We start from the raw sequence: 12,281 nt of genomic DNA, 5'->3' as shown, positions 1-12,281 counted from the left end.
ACGTTTCTTTTGCAGATTCTCATCAGCAGCTCTGCAGCCATAGACTGAAATGAGCAATTGCAGACTTAGATGCTGTGATACATATCCGCCAGTGACAAAAAAAAAAACAGGCCAACAACCCTTTTGGGGTGTATGTCAGATAATCGAATGTTCAACTCTGCAAACCTCAACAACGAACATGCACTTCAGCGAAGTTCTAAAACAGGGAATGCCATTAGATGGCCAATATCAGGAAATATACCCTTTTCCCACTGTAGTGAAATCTCAGAATTGGTATATACAGTTGGGGGGTGCATCCCCCACCTGGGTGGGTCTGAGATACTGCAGTTTGCCTGATGGTCGCAATGTTGGCTAACTTATGCCATTCCCTGTTTTAGAAATTCACTAAGGTTCACATTTGCTGCTTTCGGCTCGATGACTGGAGGTTCACACAGTTGAACTCTATTGTATGACATATGCCCCCCCTTTTGTAGGGGACAAACGTGTTTCGTCATTTAAAGGGGGCACTAGCCTTCACCCTGATGTGCACAATTTTTTAATATACATTTTTATCCATTTGACAGCGTATGCGGCCCATACATAATACTGAAGGCAGCATATTTACATACACATTGACAACATGTTGTATGCATACAATATTTACAATATATTTAATATATATTCCCATATATATATTTTTTAACGTATATATACATATTTTTTACATTTTTTACATGTTGTATACCAATACAATATAGATTGTTATATATATATATTATAGGGTGTATTGACAATGTAGTACGAGTTATATATGCATATTTTTTTATACATATATTTACATATATATTTTTACATTTCATTATAAATAATGGTTTGTGTTTTTAAGCAAAGGGTGTGGGTTAGGTTTCGATCAATTAATTTAATTTAATTTAATTTAATTGATAGACTAATTGTTTACTGATTCATGTGTAATATATAAGTGGTTTAGTACACAACAGTTTTGTGTTATCTGAGGAAGTCTGTGGAGACGGACGAAACCTAGGTAATTTCACAATAAACGGTGGATTTAGTACGGAGTCTTTGTGGAGTGTTTTTCCTTCAGGCTACAACTTTAATTTTACAACCCGTGGTTTACAATTTGCATTTTGCACGAACAACATTTTCCCTGGTATTGGGAGTGACTGCTTGCTCTTCCACTACGTCGGTAGTGTTTTCCGAGTCCATCGGAGAATTTTGTGGTTTGTTTTTTGTGGATTATCTTGCAAACAAGGCAGGGGTGCATATAAGGTAGGGGAGCACATGTAGCCTGGGAAAGTTTATATCTACAGAACTGAGTATATGCAAAGCAGAGTCCTATTGGCTAACAAAGCCTGACTCTCCTTTGCAGATCTGGCATTCTGCATCTTCTCTATGACTTGCAGATGAAACAAAAAAGAAATAATTCTTCATATCCTCAAACTGAAAAACATCCACTGCTCTGGCTCATGCCAGAGGATAACCAACTGCATTCAGCATATGTACCATAATATTCAAATGTATGCATTTATTGCAAAACTTGCTACCGCTGTAGTCAAACTTACAGAATTATATTAAATACAATGTATATTAATAAGCAACCACATTTTCACAGAAACAAACCAGTCAGGTGACTGGACACTACGACAAATAAAGAGCATTATTTGAGCCAACCAATATGGTTAAACCATCAAGTAAGTAGAAAAGCCAGGTGTCACTTTGTCAGGACACTTAAGACATTATACATCAGGATGTCAATAGAAAGGTCATCCATGAATGCATTCCACGTTCCAAGGTGTAGTCAAGATTCTGCAAGCTTGCTTTTATCTGTGCTGCATTACAACTGCAATGATCCACTGTAATATACAGTGAAATTCTTCAAGGCTGTGCAGCTTCTTATATCCCCATTCTGATGCTTTGAATGATCTGAAAGATAGCTGGAAAAGAAATACGGTAGTCTAGCTATTAATGTTGTTTCATTGTAAACGGCTTAAGAAGTTATATTAAACTTTTTCTAAACCCACCTGGGAAACTTTTTAGTAAACTGTTTTGAAGTTTTATAAAGCTACATCACTATGTTCGAAACATGAAAGATCTTGCAGAAGACTAATGGCACAACAGGGATACTTACTCAACCTTGTTAAAAATTCACAACTAATAAATTTGCTTATTGTCATCTGAATTTCGACAACCCTTTTGGCTTCTTCTTACTATTATTCATTTATTCCATTCTTGTAATTTTTGGTAAATATTACCTTTACACAGAAATGTCAAAGCATATTGAGTCTTCTAGTGTACTCGTTCAGGAATGATTACAATGCAAGGCAATCCTGATACATGTACATAAATGAAAGCAGATGCATGATCCTCTGCATTTCTGTGCACAAATGTACATTTTTGCAGCCTTCTTAGTAACATCATAGAACAAGCCTTGGAATTCAGAAAAGCTTAGCATGGTATGGAAGCCTTATTTAAGAAAGTTTCAACACTGTGCTAAGCATTTCCAATTTTGAAATGACTCTACCACTAACATTTTTCATTTTTGGAAGTCTTAGCACACAACGTAGTCTTGTGGGCAATGCTGCATTGTAATGTAGAACTGTTTGAGTGTGGCCAATGCTAATTAGCCATGTGCTCTCATCCCTAGAAATGTTGGCAGCTCCCAATTTGCTTGTCCAAGTAAATTTCACTCTTGGAAGAAAATGTGAATGCCTTCTGTGATGCCCCTCCACCTCTGGGCCAGTTATCAACGAGCCTCAATCCTCACCACTGGCACAAGTGATGGACATTCACTGGGAGGATGACAGGTACACACACAGTATCTCCAGATGCAGCTCTCTGCATCAAGCACAATCAAACACAATTTCTATTAACAGCACACAGGGACCACAGTCCAGGGCTGGTTTCTTCCTCTTTCTCCAGATCCCCAATAAGACTCCCCACTAGTACAGCTATAGAGTTGAGATCTCAGCTAAGTGTCCAAGTCAACACCTGCAGCACCCTCTCTGTCCAACCAGTGCTTCATGTCCCTGCCCAAGTAGCTGACACACACACTTTTTGAGGTTTGATTTACACACACACATATACACACCTGGGAAAGGCTGGCACAGGTTTACTTGCTATGCTCCCTTCTGCTCTGACTATAAGGTAGTTAGCACTGCCACCAGTCACTCCTGCCAGCTACCTTAAGGCTCTTCCAATGGTACCCAATATACTGAGTGAAATTAATATTAATATAAATGGTAGTTTGACCAAGAGCAAGGCCATGTCACCAAATAAATATGCAAATACTCTCAAAACATAAATATCTCTATAAAGATCAGTCACAATGAAAGGCTTAAATATATTTAATAATAAATAATAAAAGAACAAGACAATACTAAATATATATTTACAGTGACAGAGTTCAAAATCACAGAAAATACTTAAAATAACATTGAAGGACAAACTCAAACAAATAAAGAAAACAATGTTTACACTAAGCTTCACTATATTCCTGACTGAATCTAAGAGAATCACTATTCCCTAATTACTTAATAGAGAAAGACAGATGAAGTGATGAATGCTCCTTGTTGTTAGGTCCAAGACAGAATAGAGAATGCTCTGTCTCACTAAGAGACTTCTCAAAATAATATCTAAAATATTACTTCAGGGACAGCTTACAGAATGTCATCACTTCTGGTCATCTGACTTCTAGTTCCCATGCCCATGCAAATCCCCATTGGTGGAAGCTCGTAGGACTTAGCACCTACCTGTAAAAATACACACAGTCATAAAACAATCTCATACCCCCATGCTTCCAGAGTCGTAATTAATTCAACCCAAAGACAATACAGAAAGCTTCCTGGTACAGACTTTGTGTCTCTGCCTGCATTGAAACCTGTGAGATAGCATCTTTATGGCCCAGCCCGTAAAGTGATTTAATTTCAGATATATTTTAAAGTGTGCTGGATTGAGGTTAACCCTCCAGTTTCTTCTGTTAAAACATATACATTTAAACAATAGTGCATGTACATTTCTGTTCTCTCCGGTAGGGCACACTGTGAATACATTTCAAACACAAGCACTTTATAAATACATTTTCAACATAAACATCTGTGCAGATCAGTTTGATATACACATGGCATACAGTTCTAACACATTTGTAACACAAGCATCTTGTATAAATCAGTTTGATATTTACAAATGACATATAATTATTTACAAAATTCCAGCTAGCTGGGCTGGCAGTACCTCCTATCGTTGCACCTCTCCCCCCTTTGAAGACTCAACCTAGTTTTTCAAGTGCCCCTTGAGAAACATTGCTTGAGAGGAATTAGCCTATCTGGTAATACATTAGCCCATACCCTGTCTTGAAATTCCATCTGCCTTGGCATTGCTAACCCCACTACAGTGCTGCACTGTCATAACATAGGCCTGCAACCCTAGGCTCCACCACAGTAACTAGGGATTTTGCTGGCTGGCTACCTGTAGCCATGGATCTCCCTCAGACTCCTCCCGATTTCTACTGCAAATACTTAGAACCAGGGTCTCCCTATCATGGTAAGTTTTCATCATGTTAACATGGTACAATCTGGGCCCCTGCCTCCTGCCTAGCAGCTCTACCATGTAATTAACTTCACTGACCTTCTTTACCACATTGAAGGCTCGCTCTCAAGCTGCCTACAACTTACCGTGGCTGACAGGAATGAGAACCATAACCTGCTGCCCCACAGCATACTCCCTGGCTTGAGCATTCCTGTCATACCAGACCTTTTTTTGCTGTAGAGCTTCTGCCAGGTTCTCCTGGGACAAGTCCATGAGTTCCCTGATCCTTGTCCTGAGGTTAAGGACGTATGCCACAACAGAATCCTTGTGAGATTCACAATCACCCTCCCACTCATCACAAATCAAATCTAGAGGTCCCCTCACCTGATGCCCATATAGCAACTCAAAGAGTGAAAAACCTGTGGATTCCTGGAGTACCTCTCTGTATGCAAACAGCAGATGGGGCACATATTTGTCCTACTCTCTCTTAAACTGGTCTCCAAATGCCCATAGCATGTTTTTTAGTGTAGAGCTTAACCTCTCCACAAGACCATTAGTCTGGGGATGGTAGGGGTGGTCTTTAGGTGCTTCATCTCACAGTGCTTCCACAGACAAGCCAGCATGTCTAACATGAAATTGGCACCTCTGTCAGTCAGTATTTCATTTGGGACACTACCCTGCTGAAAATCTCTAACAAAGCATTTGCCACCTTTTCTGCCTCAATGGAGGACAGGGCCACCACTTCAGGGTATCTGGTAGCATAATCTACTACCACTAGTATATACTTCTTCCCTGTGGAACATGGGGTACTCGGATGCCCCACAACATCCATAGCTACCCTCTGAAATGGCTCCTCAATCACAGGCAAAGGCACCAAAGGATCTTTGACCTTGTCTCCTGCCTTGCCTACCTTTTGGCACTGCTCACAGGATATGCAGTATCCTGTTACATCCCTTGCAATCCCAGGCCAATAAAAGTCATGCATAATACATCTCTTGGTATGATTTATGCCCATATGACCTGCAAAGGGAATGTCATGGGCTATGGCTAGAAGTGCAAGGACGGTAGGCTCTGGGCACTACCAACTGCTGTATTCGCTCACCCTCTAGCCCTCCCTCAGGGGTCCAATTCTCTATACAGTAACCCTTTGTTCCAGTATATGGAATTCCATTTCCTTGAGAATCAGACACCTCCCTAGCTACCTCCCTCAAGCCTTGTAATGGAGGGTCTGAGAGCTGAGCCTGTCTCAACTCTCACTTTGTAATCCTTCCCAGCTCCCCTTCCACAGGAAGTGTGGTATCCTCTGACAGCGGTGCCTCACTGTCAGCCTGGGTACTAATACTCACCTCTAGAGATGTGTGTTTGTGTGTGTGTGTGTGTGTGTGTGTGTGTGTGTGTGTGTGTGTGTGTGAGAGAGAGAGAGCCTCTTTCTCTCTCTCTGCATGGGTTATGTATTACAATATGGTAGGTAGGGGATGCAAAAACTAGAGATGTCTGCGTTTTTGTCTCACCAGGTGGGAGCAGAACTAGACAAATGACTGCAACTACAGATGTGTGAGTGTGGCTGTGTTTCTGTAAATGTGAGTATGTGTGAAGGGGCTTGTTTGTGTGTGTGTTTGGGGGGGGGGTGCATGCCTGTGCTAATACTATGCATGGGTTGCCAAGATCTTGAAATAACAGGAGTAGATAAATAAAACCTACCAAAGGGCAAACTCCATCTTTTGTATGCTTCAATCACTCCAAGGTGATTTTAAACGTTTTCCTTCTTCCTCATTCATGAACATCTGTATCTTAGTCAGGTCTGCTCAAACTCATCCACCAATCTACTGCACAGGGTATACATAAGGATTCCTGTGTTTTATTTAAAATGTCACCAAGTACAAACTTCCACTTTCAATTTACTCTTGTAGTCTGTTTTTCAAATATGGCGGTGTTTTAATGTGCTTCCTGAAGTTCTCCAAACCAAGACAGTTCCAAGAAAGTCTCACCAGGAAATAATTAAGAGTGTCAGCAAAGAATTCCCTTCTATTTCATACAGCAAGCACCATTTCTGAAAATATGCTTTCCTATTGAAATGTTGGCACTCACACATCAAAAAAAAAAAAAAAAAAAAAAAAAAAAAAAGAGCAAAAATGCAAAAGAGGAAATATTGAACATTGCTCTTCTTTAAACTTTTTTTTTTTGCAAGGGGAGCAAACTTATACATACCATCTCCAAGACTGCCATGTTTCAGAGAAAAGGGAATATTCCAAGAAATGGCTATCTATGACTTGGTATACATAAATCTGTTTTTTCAGTCATTTAGTCTCTGCATTTTGGGACTTGCTCATCTAGGTCTAGACATTTCAAATGTTTACAGTAAACACAATATTAGGCTGAACCTCAGGCTAACCAATTGCCCCCTGCCCTTTTAAACAATAAAACTGATATTTTTGGAAGTTTAATGGAATGCATTTGTACCAAAAGCCTGTGTGTAGATGAATTAATGCTGCGTAAAAAAATTTGGACAAGGGACAACTGTTAAAGACATAAGATGTCTTCAAGGTTGTAACTAAAGGTGCACATTTCTACTTGCTATGAAAGAGAAATAAATTGTGTGAGGTTTATGCAGTAACGGTATTAATGTCTAGCAATAAACATCAAGTTTTCTAACAAAATATTATAAACAGTACCACTGACCTGCTCTCCTTCACTTAAAGTGTCTACTTTTCTGCAACATTGACAATCTGAGGTTTTCAGTTGTGATAACTCCAAAGTAATTTTCCTGACTAATGAAAGTGGTACATCACTTTGCCTCCATGTTACATTGTCTTTTGTTAATTTGCTTCTTGTTTTGGTTCTCCAGCCTGTTAAGAGCTTGAATATGATTGAAGATCTTTGGCATCTGCACATATTTTATCTACCCACTTCCCTTTAAATGCCCAAACTATTACATTCTTCATAATTATCTGCATAAAAGGCAATTGATAATTTCAAATTGTAATATCATGCAAAAGTGTAAAACTAACCATTCTTAGTATTCAGCCTTCTGCAGCCACTTAGTACAGCTCAGCGGATTAACTCCTTCTGTCTTACGAAGCCCTGGCTAATTACAGTCCTCAGTGCCAACAAGCTTTAATGAGATTGTCAAAAACACTTCAGGGATCTGCAGGGAAAATAATTTTCAAAACCACACCGAAAAGAAATGATATCATCTTGCTAAACCAAAAGAGCTATAGAAAAACTTAAAACTGCATTGTTCATTCATTCATTCATTCGTTTTCATTACCTAATTATCCATTTTGTGACTGCAGTGAGCCAAATTCTATCCCAACAGCAAAAAGGCATTAAGCAAGTAGTCATCCTTGGACAAGAGGGACACACACACACACACACACACACACACACACACACACACACACACACACACACACACACGTTTATTTGGAATCTTGACAATCTACATAATACATGTTTTTGGGATATAGGAGGAAACCAAGGACCTCAATGAAAAAATAATGCAGACACAGAGAACACATGCAAATTCCATACACAAAGCACTTGAACTGGAAATTAACCACTTTGACAAATGCTGTCAGGCAGCAACTCTAGTGTAGCGCTATGTCACCTAAAGATGAAGTTATTAAGAAGAAATAAGCTTTCTGTGGCCTTGAATTTAAAACTCCATAACTATTATGTTTCGTTTTGAACACAGAAATGTATTATTTGCTGTAGTGAGGCAAATATATTTCCAAACAAACTGTTACATCTCATAATCACACTGGCTAGATCCACGGTATCAGGAATTAAGTTGTTCTAATTTTCATCTTTCCAAGATGAAGTTGAACATCGCTTCCACTTGACCTCAGCTGATACCATGCATTAGCATGATATTCATGCAAATATACAAATATTGCTGCTATGTATAACTACAGTTATAAGCAATTCGTTTAACAGCTTGGCTGTGGATTTCACAGAAAAAGTCAGATGATGATGTTGGAATATATATTTTTTTTAATCAGATAAATCTAAGTACAAGAACTTCTTTTCAGGGGTAACATGGGAGCATTGTGTGTTAAGTGACTTATTTAAAACTGAGTGGTAAGCAAAAAGTCACTGAGGGAAGCAAACCAACAGACTTCAGGATTAAGGGGAACCTGTCAAAATCATGTATCAGGAGCTCACAGTGTAGAGGAATGGAATTCTGACTACACCTGAGATGGTCTGGGTTCGATTTACGTCCCAGACTAGAGAGAAGTGGGCCAGGGAGGGGTTGGGAGCTTGTTTTATACAGTCCCACTCCAAGTATTCTGCCACAAGGAAGGACAGGTACTACAGCTCCTGCACTCTTGCTGGAAAATGCAGCTAAGTAGGAGAACGCAGCTTAATCTAAAAAATAAATTATACTTAGACCTACCCAACACACAAAACATATTCAATAATATTTTTATGATTAATGCATAGCTTTGTGGGAAATTTATGTCACTCTAATAGTATTCTTAATTTCCTGGCCTCAAATGCCAAAGCTCTGTAATGCGCGGCTACTCGCTCACTTAATTGCTGTTGTATTTGCTGCTGTCAGGATAGCAGTATTCTGATGTAAATGTCCCTGCCTCAAAAATCTATACTATATATGTAAAAGAGAACACTACACTGAAATAGCTAACCAAGTTCCCCACATCATGCTTGCCCACACTTCTCAGCCCCTTAGCACAAGAATTCTGGATAAAGGCAAAAATCAGAGACCGATTTTATACACTTAGTTGACAGAAGAACAGGTTTTGCAATTAGTAAACTTCTGAAGGATATCAAGACTGAAATTCAAATATCTGCAATTAATTTCAGTGACTTCAATCCTCAGAAATTTGCCAGAAAACCACAATTGTTATGAGGAGCAGACCAAAAATATTTGACAAAAAATCAGGAATTTCAGTGAAACTCTGGACAGTTAAGAAATGTGTGCTTGCCCCTTATGTAACTGTGAAACTCTCCCCACATCTGGTTTAAATGAAATGCTAAGATCGCCAGTTTTTCAGTGATTAATTATACTAGTTATCCGGGTAATCCTCATTATTCAGGAAAGGTATTTTTAAATCACACCCTATACCGCACTTTTCTATTGTCTGCATGCAGCCTTCCATAATTTCTTCTTTGGGGCCAGAAAAACATGAAGATTGCCATCAGCATATTTGCTCTGTTATTTTTGTTGCATTGAGATGAATAACCAATAATGCAAATACTGCTAAGCATGCATCTTTTTGATGCAATTTCCTTAACTTGCATATTAAAGTTTAAGCCTGATAAGTTCACTGCAATTAATGTACTTTAAAAACAAGTGTTGGGTAATTCAGCCATGTGATGTTACGTGCCTCCCTTTTTTATGGAAGACTTACTTGGACCTTTTCAGCTGTAGTTCATTTATGTACTGCTTGTTTTTAATGCTATAAAAGTGGTTTGACATTAAGTTTTTAAATTGTCTGTAATGAGGAATCAGATATCTGCTTTGACTTTTTTCATGCAGGATGAGAAAGTATAGCTGTCTAAGTTGAACTTACCATAACAGCAGATGTTCGAATGATCACTGCTGAATTAGCCATAGCTATATGGGTTATATCCTGCCAAGGATATAATGGCCAGACAGCTCCCAAAACTTCAGGGCACCTTCCATGCACTCAAACTGTCAAGCAGCTTGAGCTGAGCTGAATAAAAGACAAGTTTCAGCATGAAGCCCTTAAGAGCTTTTCTGCCAGCGGGGTGAGAGAGAGCGAGAGAAGAAGAAGAGATGCTGAGCCCTGAAAGGACAATACTAAGAACAACAAAAAATATATGTCCACACCCTGACATAAAAACACAGCAAAAAACATGAACACAGGGAGTAGCTACTACAGCAGTGATCATTCAAACATCTACTGTTACGGCAAGTTCAACTTACTCAACTGTACTATGTTCATCATATTGATCACTGCAGTAATCCTAGCCTTATGGTTATATTACCATAGCTTAGAACTACATTTGGGAGGTGAGAAGAGCCCAGGAGGTCGATCTGGACCTAGAGAAGGAATTAAGATAGCATAGTGCTTTGTAAAGTACATGCAAAGGACCAAGTAGCAGCTTCTAGAATATTTCCAGTATCCATCCCTTTCCAAAAAGCCATAGATGACGTTTAGGCCCTGGTAGAGGGGCCTCGACCCTGCCTGAAATATATTTATTATGGTGAGTATAACAAAAAGTAATAGCCTTCGACAACCATTTGGAAGTCATCTGTTTTGACACAGGTTGGTTGTCCGTTCTTACCTTCACAAGAAATAATTAATCCAAAGATCTGAAAGAGAAAGTTCTGTCAACATAGTACCAGAGTTGTCTTTGGACATCCAAGGTATGGAGTAATCTTTCTCCCTCCTTTTAGGTTCAGGAAAGAAAATGGGAGATAGACAGTTGGGCTTAAAGTAAACTTGGATATTACTTTAGGCATAAAAGGAGGATTAGTTCTCAAAGAAACATGTCCCTATGGAAAATGACAAAGGGTTGACTCACAATACGAGCTTGCAATTCAGATACCCTTCTTTCAGAGGTCAGAGCAATCAGTAAAACTTTGTTCCATGTAAAGAACCTCCAGTCACCTAAATTAGCTGATTCAAATTAAGCATGTGCTAGCTTCTCCAACCCAAAATTAAGATCCCCTGGAGGGCCACAGTTCTCTTGGAGGCCTAATACAAAACCCCTTTCAAGAACATCTAACGTCAGCCTGCCTTCAAAGAGGAATATCCATGGGCAGACATGCTGAAATGGCCAATAAATGGACCTTGATAAAGGAATAAGAAAGGCCATATGATAATAACTCACACAAATATTGTAAAACCAGAGAACAACTAGCACTGAATGGGGGATGGTTATGTTGTTGGCACCAACTAGAATTTTTTTTCCATTTGTTACTATATCATTTTCTAGTTGCCCACTTTCTTGCCTCCATTAGTACCTACTGCACATCCTCACTAAACAGGTACCTAAAGGGAATTAAGACCCTATTATCAAGGCAGTCAACTGAAAATGATTCATGTCAGGGTGCATCAAACACCCTTGTTCCAAAGGGTAAGGCAAAAACTGATTATGTGATCCAGACATGCAAAAAACTTAAGAAATTTATGAAGTCTAGATGAATAGGGATATGACGAAAAACATCTTAAGTCTAGTGTTACCAATCTGTGAGGAAGCTTGTGGTAATTGCCCCTGGCCATTTCCAAAAGAAGGGAGAACTCTGCAGTTGCCTGGGTCAGAAGGGAATCACCACAATGATCTTAGGGGATTCCTTCTGAATCTTCAGAAGCACCCTGGATATTAGTGGAAAGGGTGGAAAAACATACAGGAAAATTCCTATCCAAAGAAAATGCATCTGTCTTCCAGGCCTTCTTGTGTGAAGTCCTGGAACAGAATCCTGCAGTTGACTGTTCAAAGAGGATGCAAATAGATCTACTTGAGGAACTCCCCACAGACGTATCAAATCTTGGAAGACCCCCAATCTAGTTTCCATTCTTGAGGGTCTGCCCTGCTCCTTCTCAGCTTATCTGCCACACAATTTTGCTCTGATGGAATGTAGGATGCCTGTATACAGTGACATTGTGCTAAGAAACTATATCCCAACCTACCATAGTTAGTTGGCAAAAGGGATATGACTGGATTTCCCCCTTGCTAGTTGATGTACCACATTGACTTTGATATTTTCTGTAACGACACGAAGAGATCCTGAGGAGTAAAGATAGTTTGGAGAGTTAAGTGCCTTGATC

General features: G+C 39.3%; 1 long non-coding RNA gene across 1 annotated transcript; it reads right to left on the bottom strand.

The window, feature by feature from the left end:
- Window positions 1–1,507: 1,507 nt before the first annotated feature.
- LOC122801969 lies at window positions 1,508–7,660 on the bottom strand. Its single transcript, XR_006364829.1, has 2 exons — window positions 7,530–7,660; window positions 1,508–1,931 (listed from the first exon to the last, which is right to left on the bottom strand). It is a non-coding gene; the product is annotated as an uncharacterized LOC122801969 (long non-coding RNA).
- Window positions 7,661–12,281: the final 4,621 nt, after the last annotated feature.

The sequence above is a fragment of the Protopterus annectens genome, chromosome 5.part0, assembly GCF_019279795.1.
Source record: "Protopterus annectens isolate FY-2018-M chromosome 5.part0, PAN1.0, whole genome shotgun sequence".
NCBI lineage: Eukaryota > Metazoa > Chordata > Ceratodontiformes > Protopteridae > Protopterus > Protopterus annectens.
This window is presented reverse-complemented; position numbering and strand designations above follow the sequence as displayed.